The sequence below is a fragment of the Aulostomus chinensis genome, chromosome 21 (assembly GCF_037954235.1).
Source record: "Aulostomus chinensis isolate RoL2024-O1b breed Wild chromosome 21, RoL_Achi_v1.0, whole genome shotgun sequence".
Classification (NCBI taxonomy): domain Eukaryota; kingdom Metazoa; phylum Chordata; class Actinopteri; order Syngnathiformes; family Aulostomidae; genus Aulostomus; species Aulostomus chinensis.
In genome coordinates, this window is record NC_141340.1 from 22,059,163 (window position 1) to 22,079,428 (window position 20,266).

Genomic DNA, 20,266 nt, shown 5'->3' on the forward strand with positions numbered 1-20,266 from the left:
TACACTGGGGATACTAAGCTAAAAACAACAGTTGCTTGATTGCAGCCACCTGAGGGAAAGAAATCCAGCTGCTGATGTTAGCAATTGTGTTGGGTTCCTCCATCCAAGCAGCTTCAACGACAACATGATAAATGGGACATGGAGACTCAATATTCATGCAGCAACCAGCACTTTCTTCTTCAACTCCCACAAGTCAAAAGCAGTACAAAGTTCATACGGTAACTGCAAGGGGACACAATTCAATCCTCGAATCGCAATGTTATGACGGTAAACTGCTGGGTGGTGGTGACTCTCAGCTCTCAGCAATGGGTGATGTCATTGACCATCAGCTGAACCCTATACCACACCATGACACCCAGTAGGACATATGGCTCCTCTACTCCAGTCACAGGAGTGTTTCATCATTTTCACTCACTCAGATGATAAGATCATGCTGTCACACTTGTTTCTGATATAATCAAAAACCGCTCATCTTTGAATCGTGTATTTTTAAGTTTAAATAAATCCAGGCAGACTTCAATCTCAACAACCTTGATTAATTTAATTTAGTTCCATATTTTCTTCCCGTCTGGTGGCTGTCGATCATTGTATAAAGGTATTCATGAATTAAAAATGAACTTTCATATTTCCTCATGGTCCAGACAAGCGCTTGAACTCTATAATGATTATAAACAGTGAAGGCAGAGATGTCCTACGGGATGATGCATTTCACATCAACTCCATAGATTGTAAAGTTCCTGGAACTGCTCCAATCTCCTTCCATACTGGCATTGTGGACAGTAGAGTAGTAAAATAACCCATCAAAGCAAACAAAAGAGAGAAAAGCAGCCATGGCAAATGGTTTGATCTGCTACATGTGCCTTCATCCAAGCTTAAATTTGCTCAGATTTTTTAGTCAAAGCTCCCTCTTGTTCCTTCATTCATTTCAGAATGCTTTTGTGTTTTCCATTCTAAAGCCTGTTGAAGTTGAGCTGTTTTAAATGCCACGTTTAAAGAAATTATACACAGGCAGCTTCTGAAAACTGGCACAGTTCACCTTTTCTATATATTGCTCTCTCAGATTTTAAAACCCACTATTGAATTTACCCTCCCCAACTCTTTCCTTGGACCTCATGTTGTTATCAACTTGAAGGCAGAGATGGAAAAATGTTCTGGTTCTGTGTGTGTGTGTGTGTGTGTGCACACGCTTGAACACAGACTCAGCCCACATACTGCTTAAGCTTCTTGACAGATCCAGGTGATATTGTATCAGTTTGTCTTTCTAAAAACAGATGTAGAAAACATCTTCAGATTTGCCAAACAGAGTCCAGCACTTGACCTTTTCCCTTCATCGTAAAGTTTCATCAGTTGCCATGGCAGCTTATTTTCAAGTAAACAAGGCAAAAGATCAGTAAAGGCACTGATAGGCTCTTTTTAAAGGGCCTGTGTGAGATGGAAGGCTTGGATTTGACATTGCATTTAAATGTTGACATGTTTTCTCATCTTTTCCAATCAATCTGCATGCCAGATCTAAATCAGCACATGCAAAGCAACAGCACAATGATTGACATTTGGCTTCAAACCAGCTGTGTGTCAGCCTGCAGGTCAAACTCAGCATCTGCACACATGTCCAAAATAATAATCTTTTTAATGCAAGCTTTCAGAAACCTTCTACTAGGCATTAACAGGCTAATGTTGAGGCTAATCTCATTTAAGAAAGTTCCTCTTAAATTGACAATAAAACAAAATACACATATTATTAATACAGATTGAAGCTGATCTGCAAAACAGATCATTGCAAAGAACTTTGATTTCATTGAGGGAGTGCTTCAAGCAAAACGAGAAGTCAAGGTTGAGCTTCATGGTATACCTTTAGGTTCCCCTGCTTCCATGAAACTCATGGAGTCCATGAGTCCCACTTCATTTATTAATAACAGGATGAAATGAACTGAAGCTTTTAATCAGGTCGGGAAGCATCACTCTTCTGTCAGCATTGAACCACTCAACACTCCCACTTTAGGGCAGTCTAATAGAAATGATGCCCCTCTCATGTATTTTTAATACAGAAACTAGCAGAAGCAGCTCTCCTGTTGGTCTCATATGAACAAAAACTCATCTAAGAGAGGTGATTAATTCAAAATTTTTCTGCTAAATTATACTCAACCAAAACATTGGATTAGCTTTTGAAGTACTGACAAATAAGAGTTTTGAGCTCAGAAAGATGTTTTTCCCTCCTGTGTTACTTCTGTGTGCCTCCAGGATGCAGGCAGAGCCAGCCCCGTATATTTAGCTTGAAGGCAACAAAAACTGATGGGTAGCAACAGCAAAAGAGTCCATTTAAAACATCTCACTTGTATAATGCATGTCTTCAGTTACCAGCCCTATGCTCAGTGTTCAATAAAACACTTTGATAACTATAATTCTTGCCACCATCATGGATGAGGACAGACGACCGTTAGGATCAACTACATGTGCTAGCTGATCAGGTTCATTCGACTCCAAATAGTCTGCAACCTCACCCCAGAGTCACCCAGCTATAGATGTGACAGTGACCTTGAGACTTGGAGAAAAATATGGAGAGTAAGGGCCAGGAGACACACATTCCTCTCTACGTAAATCATTGGCCACTATGTTTTTCAGCCTGGGTGTGAAAGAGGAAAAACAAGACTTCTAAATGAATTACAAGTGAGTTTAGGTTTCGGGTTGATTAATGGCTGCAACTCCACCACCTCAGCCGGTGTCTCCAGGGATGTGGGTATTAATATGCCTGTAAGGAGTGGATTCATTTAGGCTAACATATTCTTTATGATGCAGCCAGGTTTCTCCAAGACAACATAAATCAATACGATAATCTAATATTACATAGTTTTCTAATACCGCTTTAGATGACAGAGATCTAACGTTTTAATGTCCACATTTAATCATCCTGTTTGGTGGTACTATTGCAGTGGTCCTATTAATTCTTTATTAGGTTTTTATGTATGGTACTCTTCTGTTTCCTGATCCTTGATTTATATCATTCAAGTGGGGGGAGGGGGGGGTGCGCCGTCTCTATTGGGTTTGGGTTGGCTAACGTTTAGAATGGAGGCACAGACAAGCATGCAGGGCTGCTTGTCTCAACTTCGGGTTGTTGTGGTTAGAAAGTGGGCCAGGTCTGGAGCTATGAGAGCTGTCCAATCCAACGTGGGATGTAGGCCGTCTCCCCTAACAAGTCTGGCAGACCTGTTGGGGACAGAAGTAGACCAATTATCTGATGTCCAGCTGGACAGCCAGTGGGTGAATGATGACAGGCAGCTATACATGTCATCTTTGTCATGCCTGAACACGGCCGAACCTCAGAGATTCTGTTTGCATGAACACACCAAATTAACATCAATTTTAGTGACAGTGGTGTAATCAGGTTTTATTACACTAAAAGTGAAGAGCATTCACTTATATAACATTTACATCCACGCTCAGTGACACCCGAAAGTGTAGTTATATCGTGTGAAATAAGTATTAAACCAACACCATTTTTCACAGTAAATATAATTCTAAAGATGCTCGTGACAGGAAGCTTTCACCAGATGTTGATAACAGCCCATGCAACCCATGCATGCAAAGAAATCAAACCTTAGATGTCATAAATTAAGTGATGTGTAAAAAAAAAATGGAACAACACAGGGACAAAGTATTGAACATATGGAGAAATGGAGGTAGACAACGGCAAGGAAAGCCAAGACAGCAGCTGAAACCTATCAGTAATTAGAAAGCAATCCTGCACCTCGTCAGAGCAAATGAATACAGTAACTGTCAGTTGGTTCAGCTCCAACTGATGGCCTATAAAAAGGTGACTCATTGCCAAGGTGACACATGAGAAACATCTCATGATGGGGAAAAGCAAAGAGCTCTCAAGACCTTCACAACCTTATTGTTGCAAAACACACTGATGGCATTGGTTACAGAAGGATTTCTAAACTTCTGAATGTTCCAGTGAGCACTGCTGGAGCCATAATCCAGAAGTGGAAACATCATTCCAGCACCAGGTGCTCCTCACAAGTTCTCTGACTAGGGAGTAAAAAGAATTATCAGAAGAGTTGTCTAAGAGCCAAGGATCACGAGCAGAGAACTTCAGAAAGACCTGGAATTAGCAGGTCCAATTGTTTCAGAGAAAACAAGAAGTAGCAAACTCAACACCCATAGCCTGCATGAGCACAAGACTCCCCTGCAGAAGAAAATCATGTTGAAGCTCGTTTAGACAAGAAATTCTAGGACAACGTTGTCAGATAAGACCAAAACTGAACTCTTTGGGTACCATAATACACACCATGTTAGGAGGTCAGGTGGCACTGCACATCACCCCAAAAACACCATACCAACAGTGGAGCGTGGGGGTGGGAACTCCTGGTGGGGGGCTGTTCTTCAGCATATGGCACTGGCCAACTTCATGTAATTGGAGGAAGGATGAATGGAGAAATGTACTTCTCAAGAAAAGACATTCTTGATAAGAACATGCTGCCATCTACCAGGATGATGAAGATGAAACAAGGATGGACATTTCAGCAAGACAACGATCCCAAACCCAGCCAAGGAGACTTTCACTTGGATTCAGAGAAAGAAACAAAGCTGCTAGAACAGCCCAGCTGACTTGAATCCAACAGAAAATCTATGGATAGAACTAAAAGATGAGAGTTCATAGAGGAGGGCCCCGGAACCTTTTCGATTTGAAGACTGTTTGTGTGGAGGAATGGACCAAAATCCCACCTGAGCAATGCAGGCAACTAGTTTCTCCACACAGGAGGCATCTTGACGCTGCTATTATTGTACTATCAAAGGCCTTGTATGAAGTATTAAATACATTTAGGAGTGTTCAGTACTTTTCCATGTGTCGTTACATTATATTACACATACCTTAGACGTCCATAGGCTATGTTATAACCAATAAACACTCATTTGTCTCATACATGCAGGGGATGACACTGTGAGACAGCAGGGAGGGCGGCAAGAGGAGGGGGTAGGATCTTTTAATAAACTCATGCTAAAAGTGCATAAATGCTAAAAAAAAGCAAGTCAACACTAAGTTTTATTCATGACAGGTCTAGTTATTTCTGAAAGCGGACGACAGGAAAGGAATGAACACCTGCAGGAGCTTTGGAAGGGCAGGGCGAGCAGGTCGATAACATAAATAACATGTAAATGCAGCAAAAAGTTAAAAAGCTCCAACTGAAGTATCTCATTGTGGTTTTTAGCAGCGTTAGTGACCAAACATCCTGAGATGCACATCCAGCGTCATGAAAGCAGTGCAATCCTCTCTATTCTGACACTGTGACACTCGTTCACCATGTTTGGTGCGCCAGACAGAGAGACACTTTAAAAGCAAAACAAACCAAATAAGAAATGCAAATTTGTAATAACCTCTCTGCTGAACTGCACCACAGGACTGGAGGTGTGAAAGTGAGGTAAGGCAGTCACCAGATCTGCTCTCTTGAATGACTGATTTGTTTGTTTGATTGATAAACAGATGAGAACAGTCTGCTCCAAAATTGGTGAATGTTGGATTAAGGAATAATTTGTTAGTATACAGTATGTTGAGGAAGCAGCAGCCGATGGTTGGCTTTCCATGATGGAGCCTCACCTCCACTGTGACAAGTAAACTACATTTATTGTACTGTACGCATGTATAATGGCATGTTAACAGCTGGGGAATGATTAGAAAGTCACAAAATAAAGGAGAGAGCTTGAGTGCTTGAGCAGCAGAACCAGCGTAAATTAAAATATCCTGCCACAGCAGCTAATTATATTACACATTAAAGTTTAATTAACTAGGTTGAGATAACATAGAAAAAAAGCTGGCATTAGAAATGTGACAAAACTCTTGAAAAATGGACAAAAATGTTGCCTGCACCCCCGCCCTTCTCGATGGATAGAGTTTTTTTTCCCCTTGTAATGAGATTTTAACATAAATCATTCATAGCTCCAATTCATTACGCTATAACCTTCCAATGGTTTAACCTGCTGTGCAGATGGAAAAGGCCATTTCATTGCTATGGTGCATTTACTCAACAAAAAGGGAATGACTTCTGCACAGTGCTGCCTTTTTAGTTGATTATTGTCAGTTACAGTCTCAGGAAAATTGAGGCAGGAAGAATGATGCAGCTTTCAGAGCTGTTTCAATTGCAGCCTGTAAAGACGAAGGATGTGCACTGTTACAGGTGCCTGATCACAAGGGAAATCTTTCCGCCTTTTATTTTCTTATCCATTCAGTTTCCACTCTGTGTTTGTGCTGCTGTGACAATAAAAACAGCTGCAATGCAATGGCCAGCTTCCAAGAATGATGCATTTCAATCCTCCGTTCCACAGCAAAGTGATTACTGTTGTCCTCAGGAGTGACACGAGTAAATGTTTAGTTTCACTGCTTTGCATTCTGATGTGACGATGTTAAAATATGGCTGTCATATTTGTTTGCTTTGCCTATTGAACCATTGTGTGAGATGCATTTTTGTTCTCACAATAACATTATCATACAACTGTGACTTAGGAAATTAACTGAGAAGGATCACCAAACATGATCCTCAAGTAGTTTTCCTGATTATCTCATATCGCCGTGAGCGAAGTAGAAACAACTAAGTGCCTGAATTCACGCTTAACCAATGGCCCTGACTTAACACGGTTCTTACTCTTGTTCTGGATAAAGTGCTGCTTTAAGGTCCTCAAAACCCAACAGAACTCTTCAGGTTTGTTTTATGATGGCCAGGTCTCTGGATTCACGGATTATTCCAAAGTAAAGCTGAACAAAATGGAAGTGTGAAAGAGCAGTTCTTACATCTTCTCAGGTCAAAATAACAACTGTTGGAATATTTCTTTTTGATGGCCTAACTTTGGGTCCATATGGCAGACAATTAATGAAAAACCAGCAACTCTCGATTTTTATTCTACCATTCATGTTAATTCTTCTATTGCAGTGTTCACTTTTTCAAAATTCAACTTAACTAAAATGATCAATACCACTATTTATTCCTTTATTGTGAGCTATTGATAACAAACCATTTACTTTGTTTCTGCCATCCAATTCATCCTGCAACTTCTGAATTGTGGACATGATCACTCAAATAGATGTGTCTGCTCATTTGGCAAGAAAAAAAGTGCCTCCACAAAAGTTAATGCTTGTTTTAGTCTTTCTTCCCCCAATGCATTTATTATTATTATTAATCATAATAATAATAATAATAATACCTTTATTTTATAAGGTGCCTTTCATGGCACTCAGGGTTGCTGTACAACAAATCAAAAATACATTAAAAAACACTAAAAGCAGACATCAGAGTGCAGTTGTAGCAGAACAGACTCCATATTCTCCAGATTTTTTACCCTCTAAATAAATTATATTTTGACATAAAATGAATGTCCTATTTATTAAATAACGTCTTAATTTAGAACCTACACTACTGTTTGTGCCCCGCTATTGATTCACTTACTTTGCTTTCTCACGGTGGACAGTTTGCCAATAAGTGGCATTAACAAGTTAGTAAAAACATCCAAAAGCAAATCAGGTTCTGCAATACAAGTGTTGGACAGTCAATATTTCTTAAAGCCTCATAAATTATTTTCATCACAAATGTGAATACCTGCTCTAGTGTTGTTTTCTGACCAGATCTGCTTCTTCCTTCAAATCCAATTAGATTGTGATCAGTGCAACCTACAGTTCCGGAGCGGATTTTGCTTCTGAATATATAAATATGGGGCTGCACGGTGGTTTAGTGGTTAGCACTGTTACCCCACAGCAAGAAGGTTCCGGGTTCGAGTCCCGGCTCGGGCGCGGGATCTTTCTGTGTGAGTCTGCATGTTCTCCCCGTGCCTGCGTGGGTTCTCTCTGGTACTCCAGCTTCCTCCACAGTCCAAAGACATCAAGAGGGGACTAGGCTGATTGAATACTCTATATTGACCGTAGGTATGAATGTGAGTGTGAATGGTTGTTCGTCTCTCTATGTTGGCCCTGCGATGGACTGGTGACCTGTCCAGGGTGTACCCTGCCTCTCGCCTGTAGATGCTGGGATAGGCTCCAGCCCCCCCATGACCCTTACTAGTAAGGAATAAGCGGAAGACGACGATGGATATATAAATATGATCAATGCATGGGGATATTTACATGTAACTGCAAGAGAAAGGAAGTTCTGAGTTCTAGTTCTGAAATAAGTTCCAGCCATCCAGGAGAGAATCACATCATTCTAAACTTATTTAACATTTCACGTACTTGACCAAGATACATTATCACTGCACTGCTGGTCCTTCCTGACTCCTCACTGCTGTTTGGCTTGAATGGAAGTTGCTCCACCTTCATCTACGTTCCTGTCTGTGCTGATAATCTCATATCAGACCATATTTTATAAAGAGCTGTTAATTACTGAATCTAAACGTGGTTCTCTGAGTGTAGATGTTCTTTACATATGTGCTTTGTTTTATTTCTTAGAGAGCAGGTAGAAATATGATACAGACATATGAGACATTATTTATTAAAGTCATTTTTACTTCATTTCCTGTCAGATTTTTCACATCATGTAGACAAGAAAAATCACTGAACTCACTTCCACTTATGCCTCTCTGTACGCATAATATTTTGACTATAACATGAAGAGAAATAACGCTGACAAATAGTACAATAACCTGCAAGTTTCAAGCCCTTCTCATCATCATCTGGGGAAATATTTAAGATAAACGTGGGGCAACAATGATACAAAACTTGAAGTTCGTGGAATAATTCATGATTGTTGAGTTTGCAGTGTGCTGTCAAATTGCTGATGTTTTCTTCATCTCTTATTTGTGATATATATTTTAAATGGAATGCGCTGAGCTCTCAGGGCCACTGTAAGCATCTCCATCTTGATATCTTACACCTCCACTGGTGTGTCTTCTAAGACCTTCTCTCCCTAAGTTCGCTCCTGGAGACATGAGATTTACTGTTGATTTTTGTCAAAAAGAAAATGAGGGTCTTGAAGTTATTTGAATGGTAAAGTTTCTGACTGTCTGCATGCCAGGTTCTGTGTGAGCTGTTTTTTGATGTGGGCAGAAATAAACCAGTGAATGAAACAAAGTAGACTGGAGCAGCTTGAGAGAAGGAGGGGAAACACTTTCCCTTACTGAACATTTGACCAATTTTAATTTCAACAAGCAGAGATTAAGCTGACATTAACAACAATAATTGAAATTTAATGACTAGAGAAGGAGTTTGGTGATTAGACCCCATCACGGTGTACCTCCATTAGGCACAGGCCCATGAAATAGGGCTAGGTGGATGAAAGTTTAGCAGAGAAAATTAAACTTTAGAAAGCTATGACCTCAAGGCATGGAAGCTGAGGATGGTGACATGGGGACTGCCAGAAAAATGAGAGAGAAACGGTTGAAGAGTGAACTAAATCAGCTATGATGCTGGAGATGGAGGTTTGTGAATAAACATCCACATGCAACAGCAACGGCAGAACCACTGACTTACTACCTCGGGGATTTCTGAGGGCAGAAAATGGTGGTGTGGATCATGATGCAGAAGACCGCAGTGCCTGTGCCTTATGGTGATTTCAGACAGAAACATGGCTTAGGACTACATGTGGAGGATGACTCATGCACAAAAATTCTGATGTATGAAACTGTGTGTGAATCCAAGCATAATTCTTTTGTACAGCCCCATCAATTTTAAATGAATACATTGAACAATGCTGGAAGCAAAAGCAGCACTGGCCAAGACCAGAGACCTGTCAGAGTAAGTTGGAGCGGTAGAATCCTCCTCTTGCCACCCGCGCCTCTGGTGTTGGTAACAGACAACAGAGTGATCTTCAAAGCAGACGGGAGCCATCTGAACATTCCCAACTTTCATGGAGGTGTAGCGAGCATGTGTTGGTGCCTCGGATCACCTCAAAGGTAAATATTCATCATTCATTTGTGTAACAATGTTGATATGTGCTGTGGGTCATACATGTTGATAATAAGTAAAAAAAAAAGTTGTGCGACCGCTGAATTAAGATGCCAATATATTAAAAAAAAGAACTCGTGATGAACAGACTGCAGCCCATGCTCTGTATTACTGTATTAATAATAACAATAGTAAGCATTTCACTTTTAACAAAGAAGTTGACCAAAGTATTTTGACAGATAAATTAAAACCTGGAAACTCAGGGACAGCGACGTACTGTACTGTGTACCACCAGTCAACGTCAGTAGCACAGTAACATTGTCTAAGTGGGGAAATGGCAGAAAAAGGCAATTAATGTGCAAGACAGAAAATAAATCAATGTAACACAATGGAAAGGGAGTAAACAAATAAATAAAGGACACATGTTCATGCCAAACAGATGGCGAGGCAAGAGGAAACCCCAACGGTGATTCGCAGGCACACTGGAGTGTTTCTGGTGTCTCTGAGTCCTCCAGCATCTCCGGCTCTATGGGTGTTCCTGGTGTTGCCGGCATTGCCATTGCACCATCAGCTGCTGAGGCCTGTCCAACTGGCCATATCCTTGTGCGAACTGTACTGGAGTCACAGGAGAACATGGTCATGTGAAAGTGATCACCTGATTAGTTGCAGTTCAACCTGAGACAACCATAGAATTAGGTTAATCAGCGGGCAAGTGAATTCTTTCTGGAGTGAAGTGATCAGACTGATAATTTTCAACTCTATGTATGATTTACTTTGTTTACTGATGGAAGTAAATTGTTAGAAAGCTTCTGTAGTTAAACAGGTTGTATCTGTTCGTCAGTGACTTGAGCCTCTGACGACTAATGATGCTGCAGAGACAGGACGATATTTGGGAGTGCAAATGGGCTTCAGAGGATCTATTTTGAATCAGTTGAAGAAACGTATTACCTTACCAAGAAGCCACCTGTCATACACACTTGCAGCTCGTAGCCTGGTCCCAACCATGCAAAAGAGACTCGTGGGTTGATCCAGGCCTCCCTGCCAATATTTGTTACCTCCATTTTTGTATTAGAGAGAATCTGCATGTTGATGGAATGCAAGCGATTTCTGTTGATGTACACAATGGTTATGCATGCAGTCAATAGCCCATGTTACATGTTCAACCACATCTTATGGGAACTTAATGCACCTTGCTGATATATGGATGATTTCATCCCACAAAACTAGGATCAGGGGCTCAGGGACGACCAGCACAGTCCAGAATCTGGGGTGCCACATCTCCAGGAAGCCCAGCTCAGTCAGCATGTGTAGGATACCAGGTAATGCATCGCTCGTTTCTTGGTAGCTGCAAATCAAAAGCATTAGGAACTGGCCGCCAAGTTTGTGTAGTGGATTGCTCATTCCCATGGTTATTTCACTCTTGATAGATCTGAATGTGAATATGAAAAAGAACGAGCAGGAGGGCTTGATCTTTTACGAATTTTCAGCCCAGCCGCATACACGTGCTCAGCAGTAATGACCCCCCTTGGGTTTGAGAAATATGTATTAAAAACCGGGATGGAAGGATGAGTAAAGACTCTTTTTATCCGCACCAAGTACCTCATGTGATCACTGGCTCTGTTTATTAGCAGGATATCTTAAAATTTTAATTTGATGAAATGTGGTGTAAAGCAGGTAACACTGAAGGTTAATTGGATCAAACTGGTTTGATAGAATGAAATTTCTTTTGATTCAATCAACCTGATTTTGATACAGTCTTCATTTCTACTGTAATCATGAAGCAACTGTGTAGATGTATGTGAATGCTTTTATCTGGATGCTACACGTTTGTCGAGCCCTCTAGTGTGTGTGTGTGTGTGTGTATGTGTGTGTGTGTGTGTGTGTGTGTGTGTGTATGCGCACACTCAAGTACAGGAGAGAGATCAGGTGTGCAGGTGTGCTATTTGGCTGTTCATCACCTCTGTCGCAGTCTGCCTGCAGATCCACACCTGCCACTATCCCACTCCAGGGTTTCTGGATTCCCTCTGCCTGGAATAGCAGACATTCCCCTCATGTAGTGGTTCAGCTCCATTTCCAGTGACTTAGAGATTTTGCTTAATACAAAAATAAGTTCCACTTCATTCTGTTGTTTGCTGTTTTTTTTTGTCTCCATTTGGGTTTATGCCTCTGGATGCCAAGCGACAGTATGATGATGATGATGATGATGATGATGATGAACAGCAGCTTGACAGTCAGCCAACACCTGCACACCTGATGCCTGTAATCAAATACACACACACACACACACACACACACACACCTGTTTACAAGACATTCATCCATTTTCGAATGCTTATCCTTTTAAGGGGGGGGGGGGGGGGCTATTCCAGCTGCCTTTGGGCAAGAGGTGGGGATCACCCTGGATGGGTCACCAGTCCATGGAAGGGCCAACATATGTAGACAAACAACCCTTCACTTACAGCCATATCTACAGTCAATTTAGGGTATGGATTAACCTCGTCCCCTCTTGATTACTTTGGTGTCATGGGTGTTTTGGTTTTTTTTGCAAGTACCTGACCCATATGTTAAACACTCTGAGGAGTTAAGGCATTTGAAGGAGTTTATTTACAAAGAAATGAATGGATGATTGTGTTGGGTCCGGGTCATTTCTGGAGTTGGGGGAGTCTCAGGAACCCTGGAGACAGAGAAGTAGGAAGTAGGAGGAAGAAGGAGGCTTACAGGGCATGGTTGGCCTGTGGGTCTCCAGAGACAGCCAAGTGGTACCGGCAGGCCAAGCGGTGTGCAGCTATGGCGGTCGCCAAGGCAAAAACTCGGCATGGGAGGAGTTCAGTGAGGCCATGGAGAATGACTATCAGTCAGCTCCTAAAAGGTTCTGGCAAACCAGTTGTTGCCTCAGGGGGGAAGGCGGCAACGGTGACACCACAGTGATTGGCCAAATCAAGAACAACGATGAGTCAGCCTACAGGGAGGAGGTGGATCGCTTGGCTGCGTGGTGCGAGGACAATAACCTGCTGCTCAACACAGCAAAAACTAAAGAAATCATCGTGGACTTCAGGAGGAATGCTGTCACCCACCCACCCATCCACATCAACGGTGTGACGGTGGAGCGTGTGACCACCTTTAAATTCCTGGGGATCCACATCTCACAGGACCTCTCCTGGATGACGAACTGCTCCAGCCTAGTCAAGAAGGCTTGCCTCTTCTTCTTGAGGACCCTGAGGAAAAATCACCTCTCCTCAAACATCCTGGTGACCTTCTACCGATGCACCACCGAGAGCATCCTAACCGGCTGCATCACAGCCTGGTATGGGACCTGCTCTGCCACTGACCGGAAGGCGATGCAGAGGGTGGTGAAAACCGCCCAGCGCATCACCGGAGCCTCACTTCCTGCCATTGAGGACATCTACAGGAAGCGTTGTCTCAGAAGAGCAAAAAACATAATAAAAGACCCCTATCACCCAGCACACAGCCTGTTTGTCCTCCTGCCCTCGGGGAGGCGCTACAGGAACCTACGGACAAAAACCACCAGGTTCAGGAACAGCTTCTTTCCCAGAGCTGTCTCCCTGCTGAACTCTGCCCCCCGGTGTCCCCACCCCCGTTCTCACACACTCCAACCCCCCACTCCTCCACCCCCTCAGGAACTGGACTATCACTGCTGAACTCTACCCCTCGGTGCTCCCCCCCCCCCCCCCCTCACACACACACACACACACACACACACACACACACACACACACACACACACACACACACACACACACATCAACCCCCAACCCCTCCACCCCATCAGGAAGTGAACTGGACTATCACTGCAATATCAACTGCACCTTCTCCATTGCACTACTATACATAACTGTAATTATATCATAATCATTGTAATCATACAAAAGTTTCATAGTCATAGCCTGTATCGTAGTCATAGCCTGTATCTACAGTATTTATTACATAACTTCATCCTGCACCTTCTACTGCATTTACCTGTATCTATAGTACTTATTACTTAACTTCATTCTTGCACCTTTACTGTGTTTATACTGTACATAATTATATTATTACTGCTCATGCACTTCTGGTTAGATGCTAACTGCATTTTGTTGCCTGTACTATGACATGTGCAATGACAATAAAGTTTAATCTAATCTAATCAATAGAAAGGTTGATCTCTCCGTTTTCTCCTGTATCTGAAAGTCTGCCATTAATATTCTGTACATCTTGCTTTAAAGTTTGAAGTTGCATACTTTTTTACATCTCTTTAATAAAATTAAATGCATCCCTACTTGTTCCCTCCTCTTTACCTTCCTGGTAAGTTGCTCTGCCCTCCAGTTTACTGCTCCCAGACTTCTCAGCTCTTTCTCTTCTGCAAAACATGAATTCCCTCTTTGTCATCGAATGTTGCTTTTCTCCTTTACTTTCATATGTCTCCTATGCCTTACTAATTTACTTTCTTCTCTCATATTCCTCTGCGTATTCATGATGGTGTCTTCATCATATGCATACTGTTTGAGTCTGGGTACATTTGTGTTGACGTTGGTCAGCAATGGTTTCTTTGCTAGAATATCATCACTCAGGGCTACTTCATCTGTTTGGGCAAATTAGTCATGACAAGACAAAATACTTAAACTAAAGACTGAACACGTGTGTATTTATTTAAATTTAAGCTTTATAAACTGCATTTCAATCTATATATCACTGACAAGACTAAAATCAGTGTCATCCAGCCGTTTCCCCGGCAGGTGAGACAGTTTTCCTTTCTCCACTGCTATCAACAATTTGCTAAGTTTTGCAAACTGCAGGATGCGCTCTGGAAGTTGGAAGAATTCTTGGTGGACATGGATGTCATGTCCTAGAAAAGTGGCAAGTTTATCTGTGTCATTTTCTTTTAATTAAATACTGTGGGCAGTGGCAACTTTGGCTTTTCCACAGTCATGTTGAAGGGAGTGGAGGAAACGTGCGCCGCAGTGACACATCCTGTTTTAACAATAAAACCTGCAGTTTATTCCATCTGGCTTGTTGAAGTGCACCCAATGTAGCAGCTGAAATGGGCTCCGTTCACTTTTTCACACAGAGTGGCAAGTTGCTTGTCTGAGTCTGCTGACAACAGCATGGTGATTTGCAATGATGGCATTGCACTGAAGTGCCTGCGACTTTGGTCAAGCTGTGCTTCAATTTCAAAGTCAAGGATGAGTTTTATATGATTTGCTCTCCAACTCAGGAACAGCAACAGCTTTGAGCTTGTATGACATGGAAAAGTTACTTAGTGTATCAAGGTCATCTATGCTTTTCAAAGCTGTTATTTCTCTGGCCATAATCAAAAATCTTGCCATCGCTCCCATTTTTTGCCGTATGTAATCATTTCTTCTCTCATGCAGTTTCCTGGACTGGACAGTGACCTACCGAGGCTAAGAACGTGTCTTTCACTCATTCTTTTTCCTTCTGGTTTATTTCACTGGCAACGTAACATACAGCCTCTAGAACCAATCAGGTTCTGGTGAGTCCAGTGGGATCCGTTTTCGCCCAGCAGGACGCTCTCAAACAATAGACGTCTGAGGACAGTTTTTCACATGACTCTTGGTCCTCGATAAAACTGGAAATGATGATGGTAATCATATTGTCTAGCTGTAGGTGGTCCTCCACAAGCAACCAGTTCTTTAGCACAACAGCTTTCCCTCTTCTTAGGGGAAACATCACAAATCTCTTCTTTCTTGGAATCCTTATTGAAACTGAGGGCCCTTGCGACATCAGCCTGCCCACTGTGGCTGGATTCCAGGTGTCTCTCCAATTTAGAAAAAGGCTTTTTACAATCTATGAATTACTGCTTCTTGTTGTACTTACTGTGTTTGGCAATGGTGTAACTTTTATGGAGCTGTTATTGTGTGATGTGTTCCCTGTTTAACTGATAATGCAACTTACCACTTAAGTATTATGACTGCTGCTGCTAGGTCACCAATTAAAACTTGTTGGCTTCTTTGACCGGTGATCTCAACACCGTGGGCTTTCTCTGTCCAGTGGCATGTCCTTTTAACACTTTTTGAGAAAAGGAGTTTTTTGTGATTCTCAGTTCCCAAATATAAACTGAGGAACTGCCATTTGAGTCTACAACAGTCGATATATTCATGATCGGTACAATCTACAGACTCAGAGAACTGAAGGAATATGGTGGGAAAAAAGCATCTTTACATTTATAGTTAGGGTATCATTCCTCCTACAGTACCGTCATGTTGTGCGTAACGGGACTTGACAGTGATGAGTCTTTGAGAACATGAAATTAAAAGTACCATTAAACATTGAATACAATTGTTTTTCTATTTGACTTCTGTGCAAGCTGAAGTGACCATGGACTGAATGTGACAGAGATTCCACCATGAAATGCAATCAATGACCAAGGGATTTAAAGCCATTCCTAATAATGTAGTTACAGTTCACTGAACAGATATTTTCTTTTTAGTTTCATTTTCTCACTTTTAAATTCCCTTTTAACTTCCCCTGTTGTGTCAAAGAAAGCTTTTAAACCCCAGCTGGTGGAAACGGATCGCGCTCCAGTCAGATGTCAGTCATGTGAACTGATCAGCAGGAGGTTAAATAGGCAAAAGAAATAGCAAAATGACAAACCCTAAGGCCAAAGACTAATCAAATGATGCCTAACCCTAACCTTAGTCTAACCTTAGTCTAACCTTAGTCTCATCTTGTTCACAACTCAACTCTGAACTGAAGCAGAAACTCATGAATTACATTCTGTTGCATAAGGACCAGTATGGGGGTCATAATAAGTTTGTGCTTATACAAAATACGTATCAGACACAGGTATACACACACACACACACACACACACACACACACACACACACACACACACACACACACACACACAAACACACACACACACAAACACTCTATTTGGAGGGAGCATGACAAGTTGTGATGCAGATGTGAAGCCATGTCTCAGAAAATCCAAAATAACAATGGAATATGTCAATAACATTATGTATGCAAAGGAATTTTGTATTTTTCTCAGTACTCTGGTTTACTCACATCTAGAACCCGGCTTATACATCTGGTTCTATTTTGGCACCAATATTCCAAACCCTTTGAAAGCGATCTAAGGTGCTAGGCAATTGCTGGATAGTGCTATGTGTGTGCTGTGAGTTCAGGGTGTGTTCAACCTCATTTTGGTATTTCGAGGGCACTTAATCAGAGCACAAACCACAGCACAAAGAGGCTGCCATTAGACACCCAATTATTTATAGGTGTGTTTCAGTCATGACATCAGTCAAAGTGTCTCTTGTTATTTCTTTAAAGTCCAGGTTGCACCAAGATTTTCCATATTCCTGGCTGACACTTTTCAGCTCTGAAGAAACAAATGCCTCTCATCTGAAAAACCTCCTCATGCAGCAGGTGAAGGCATGGGCACCTCTGCTGTTTTCAGTATATAAGGGAGCAGCAGGCACCCACCACAGCCTTTGGAGGTGAAGAAGGCATGGGAGAGGTTTGTGGCAGCACATCTCTTCTTGGCCTCTGGCGCAAATGTCTCCTGGTGTCCCAAAATAGAAATCCACCATGTTCAGATGACGCCTCATGAACATACTTGAACACCAGCCAGTGCAGATGGAAATGCAGATTTATTGCTTGTAAGGGCAAGGGTGCTTGGCGCCATGTTTAAGATGGAGCTTCTCAACTTTTAAGTTGACATTTCAGCACTTGCTCATCTCAACAGTTTGACTGAGTTAATACAAATGTACTATGTCTACTGAGATCATGTAATGCTTGTATAATTATGATAACTGGCTGTAAATAAACTGAATGCAAAGAGAATCATTAGAGGCATGTCTAAGTGATAACCTGAACAAAATCTAACATTATATTGTCAGTTAATACGAAAAATAACTGAGCATCTGTTAGTCTTCCAAAGGTGGTGTCTTTTCCATCCATCCCTCCATTTTCCATCTCTTATCCTGTCTTGACAGATTCATGGGGGGTGGAGCCTATCCCAGTAGCCTTTGGGCAAGAGGCGGGGTTAACCCTGGACTGGTCACCAGTCCATCGCAGGGCCAATACATATAGACAGACAACCATTGGCTGTCACAGCCACACCTATGGTCAATTTACAGTATCCAATTAGCCTCGTCCCCAATTGCATGTCTTTGGACTGTGGGAGGAAGCCACCGGAGAGAACTTACACAGGCACAGGGAGAACATGCAGACTCCACACAGAAAGACCCCGTGCCTGAGCTGGGACTTGAACCTTCTGTGTGGCGACAGTGCTGACCGCTGCACCACTTTGCCGCCTTCATTTCATTTTATATATTCAGTTCATTAATTTTATAAAGATAAGCAGGTTTATTTGTTTTATGTGCATGTGTAAGAAGAGCTTAAATAATAAAGTGCAAGAAAGATTTGTAACCACAATCTTAAGTACATATTAGGGGTGTTACAAAATTTTGCATCACGAAATTAAACTAACTATTTAATAAAAAATGGCAAAATAAAATTCAAAGATGCAAAAAATAAAAATCAATGTAAAAAAAACAATGCGAAGCAGTGCCGCGCACCACTAACACTGATGATTTTTGACCCTCTCTCCTTCTGTATACACACATTACAAGAAGAAGAAGAAGAACACTGTAGCAATGCTAGAGAAGAAGGAGAAGAAGAAGCAAAACAATTGTTTCTAAATGGAGGAAGACGAGGTTGAACAAGTAGAGGTTATGTGGACGGTTATGTGGACTTTTTTTCCCATGTAAAATGCGAGGCAATCGTGAGATGATGGAGGATAAAAAAAAGAGGTCAAACTATGTGGGTACACAATGGAGAGAGTGGGGCGAGCACTGCTAGCATGATAGAAGGATATGCATCTGGTGAAGGCTAAAAACTCCAACTCCTTGAGGTCAGACATAGATCTAAATTCGACTGCAGCCCTGAGGACTATTGAATATTTGCTTTCCTTTTCATTCAAGAATGGAGTTGTCCTCATTGTTTACAACAACAAAGCATTTTTTAATTGAAATTTTGTTTGTATTTGCATGTAGTCTAAATAGGGGAAAAATACAAATATTTTGTTTTTTCAAAGCAAAGAGCATTAATTTTGTACTGACGCAGCAACAACTTGTATGTCTGCATATTAAGGAAAAAATGAAGAATATTTGATTTTTACATTTCTGATTTTATATTTTCTTTCATCTTTATTTTATATAGTGAGTATTTTGTATCATGAGCCCTGTTTCGAATTTCGTATTGTTTCGTGAGTTGGCTATTTCGTTGCACCCCTTCGCTGCACATTTATTTTATGAAATAAAATGGTATGGTGGTACCATAAAATGGTATAAAATGGTATTGTCAAGTTATTCCAGTTAGAAATGGTCTGAATGCTGTGTTTTCACCACCCTCAGCTTTTCCTTCAGCACCAAAAACAATTAGCTCTATCACACTAACTGATGGCAATGTTTATAACGGGGCGTCAGTGACCTTTGACCTCAATTATCCCAGTCATAATAATTCTAGGAGAGCTGGAGCAGCCTTTTGGATGAAAGGTGTTTGATGAGGATGTGAACTCACTACATCTCAGAAATCCATAAAAGCCAAAGGAACCATGCAGTCAGGCAGAGCATGGATGCTCAGTGGATATAACTCTGCTAAACAGCCATGACCTCCTCCAATGAATGGACAGAAACGTGTATTTTTGTCAGTATTTGGTTTATGATCAAATCTTCCTTTTATCTCCAAAATCCTGGAGAAAGCAGTTACTAAACAGCTGTGTGACTTTCTCCATAGCAACAGCCTATTAGAGGATTTCCAGTCAGGGTTCAGGATTCATCATAGCACATAAAAAAGCACTCGTCAGAGTTACCAGTGACCTCCTACTAGCATCAGATGAGGGACTGGTCTCTGTGCTGGTCTTATTAGATCTTAGTGCAGCTTTTGATACCATTGACCACCATATCCTTCTACAGAGACTGGAACATGTCATTGGCATTAAAGGAACTGCACTTAACTGGTTCAGGTCATATTTACTAGGTCGATCTCAGTTTGTACTAACTAATGATAAACCCTCGGAAACCACTGCAGTCACTTATGGTGTTCCACAAGGCTCTGTGCTTGGACCAATCCTCTTCACCCTTTATCTGCTTCCTCTCGGTCACATTATTAGGAAACACTCAATTAATTTTCACTGTTATGCTGACGACACACAGCTGTACTTATCAATGCATCCACATGAAACAAATCAGCTGACTAAACTGGAGGCCTGTCTAAAGGAGATAAAAACTTGGATGACCCTTAATTTCCTTTTATTAAACTCCGATAAAACTGAAGTCATTGTCCTGGGCCCAAAACATCTTACAGACACCCTATCTAATGAGACAGGTACCCTGGAAGGACTTACCTTGGCCCCCAGCACGACCGTAAGGAACCTAG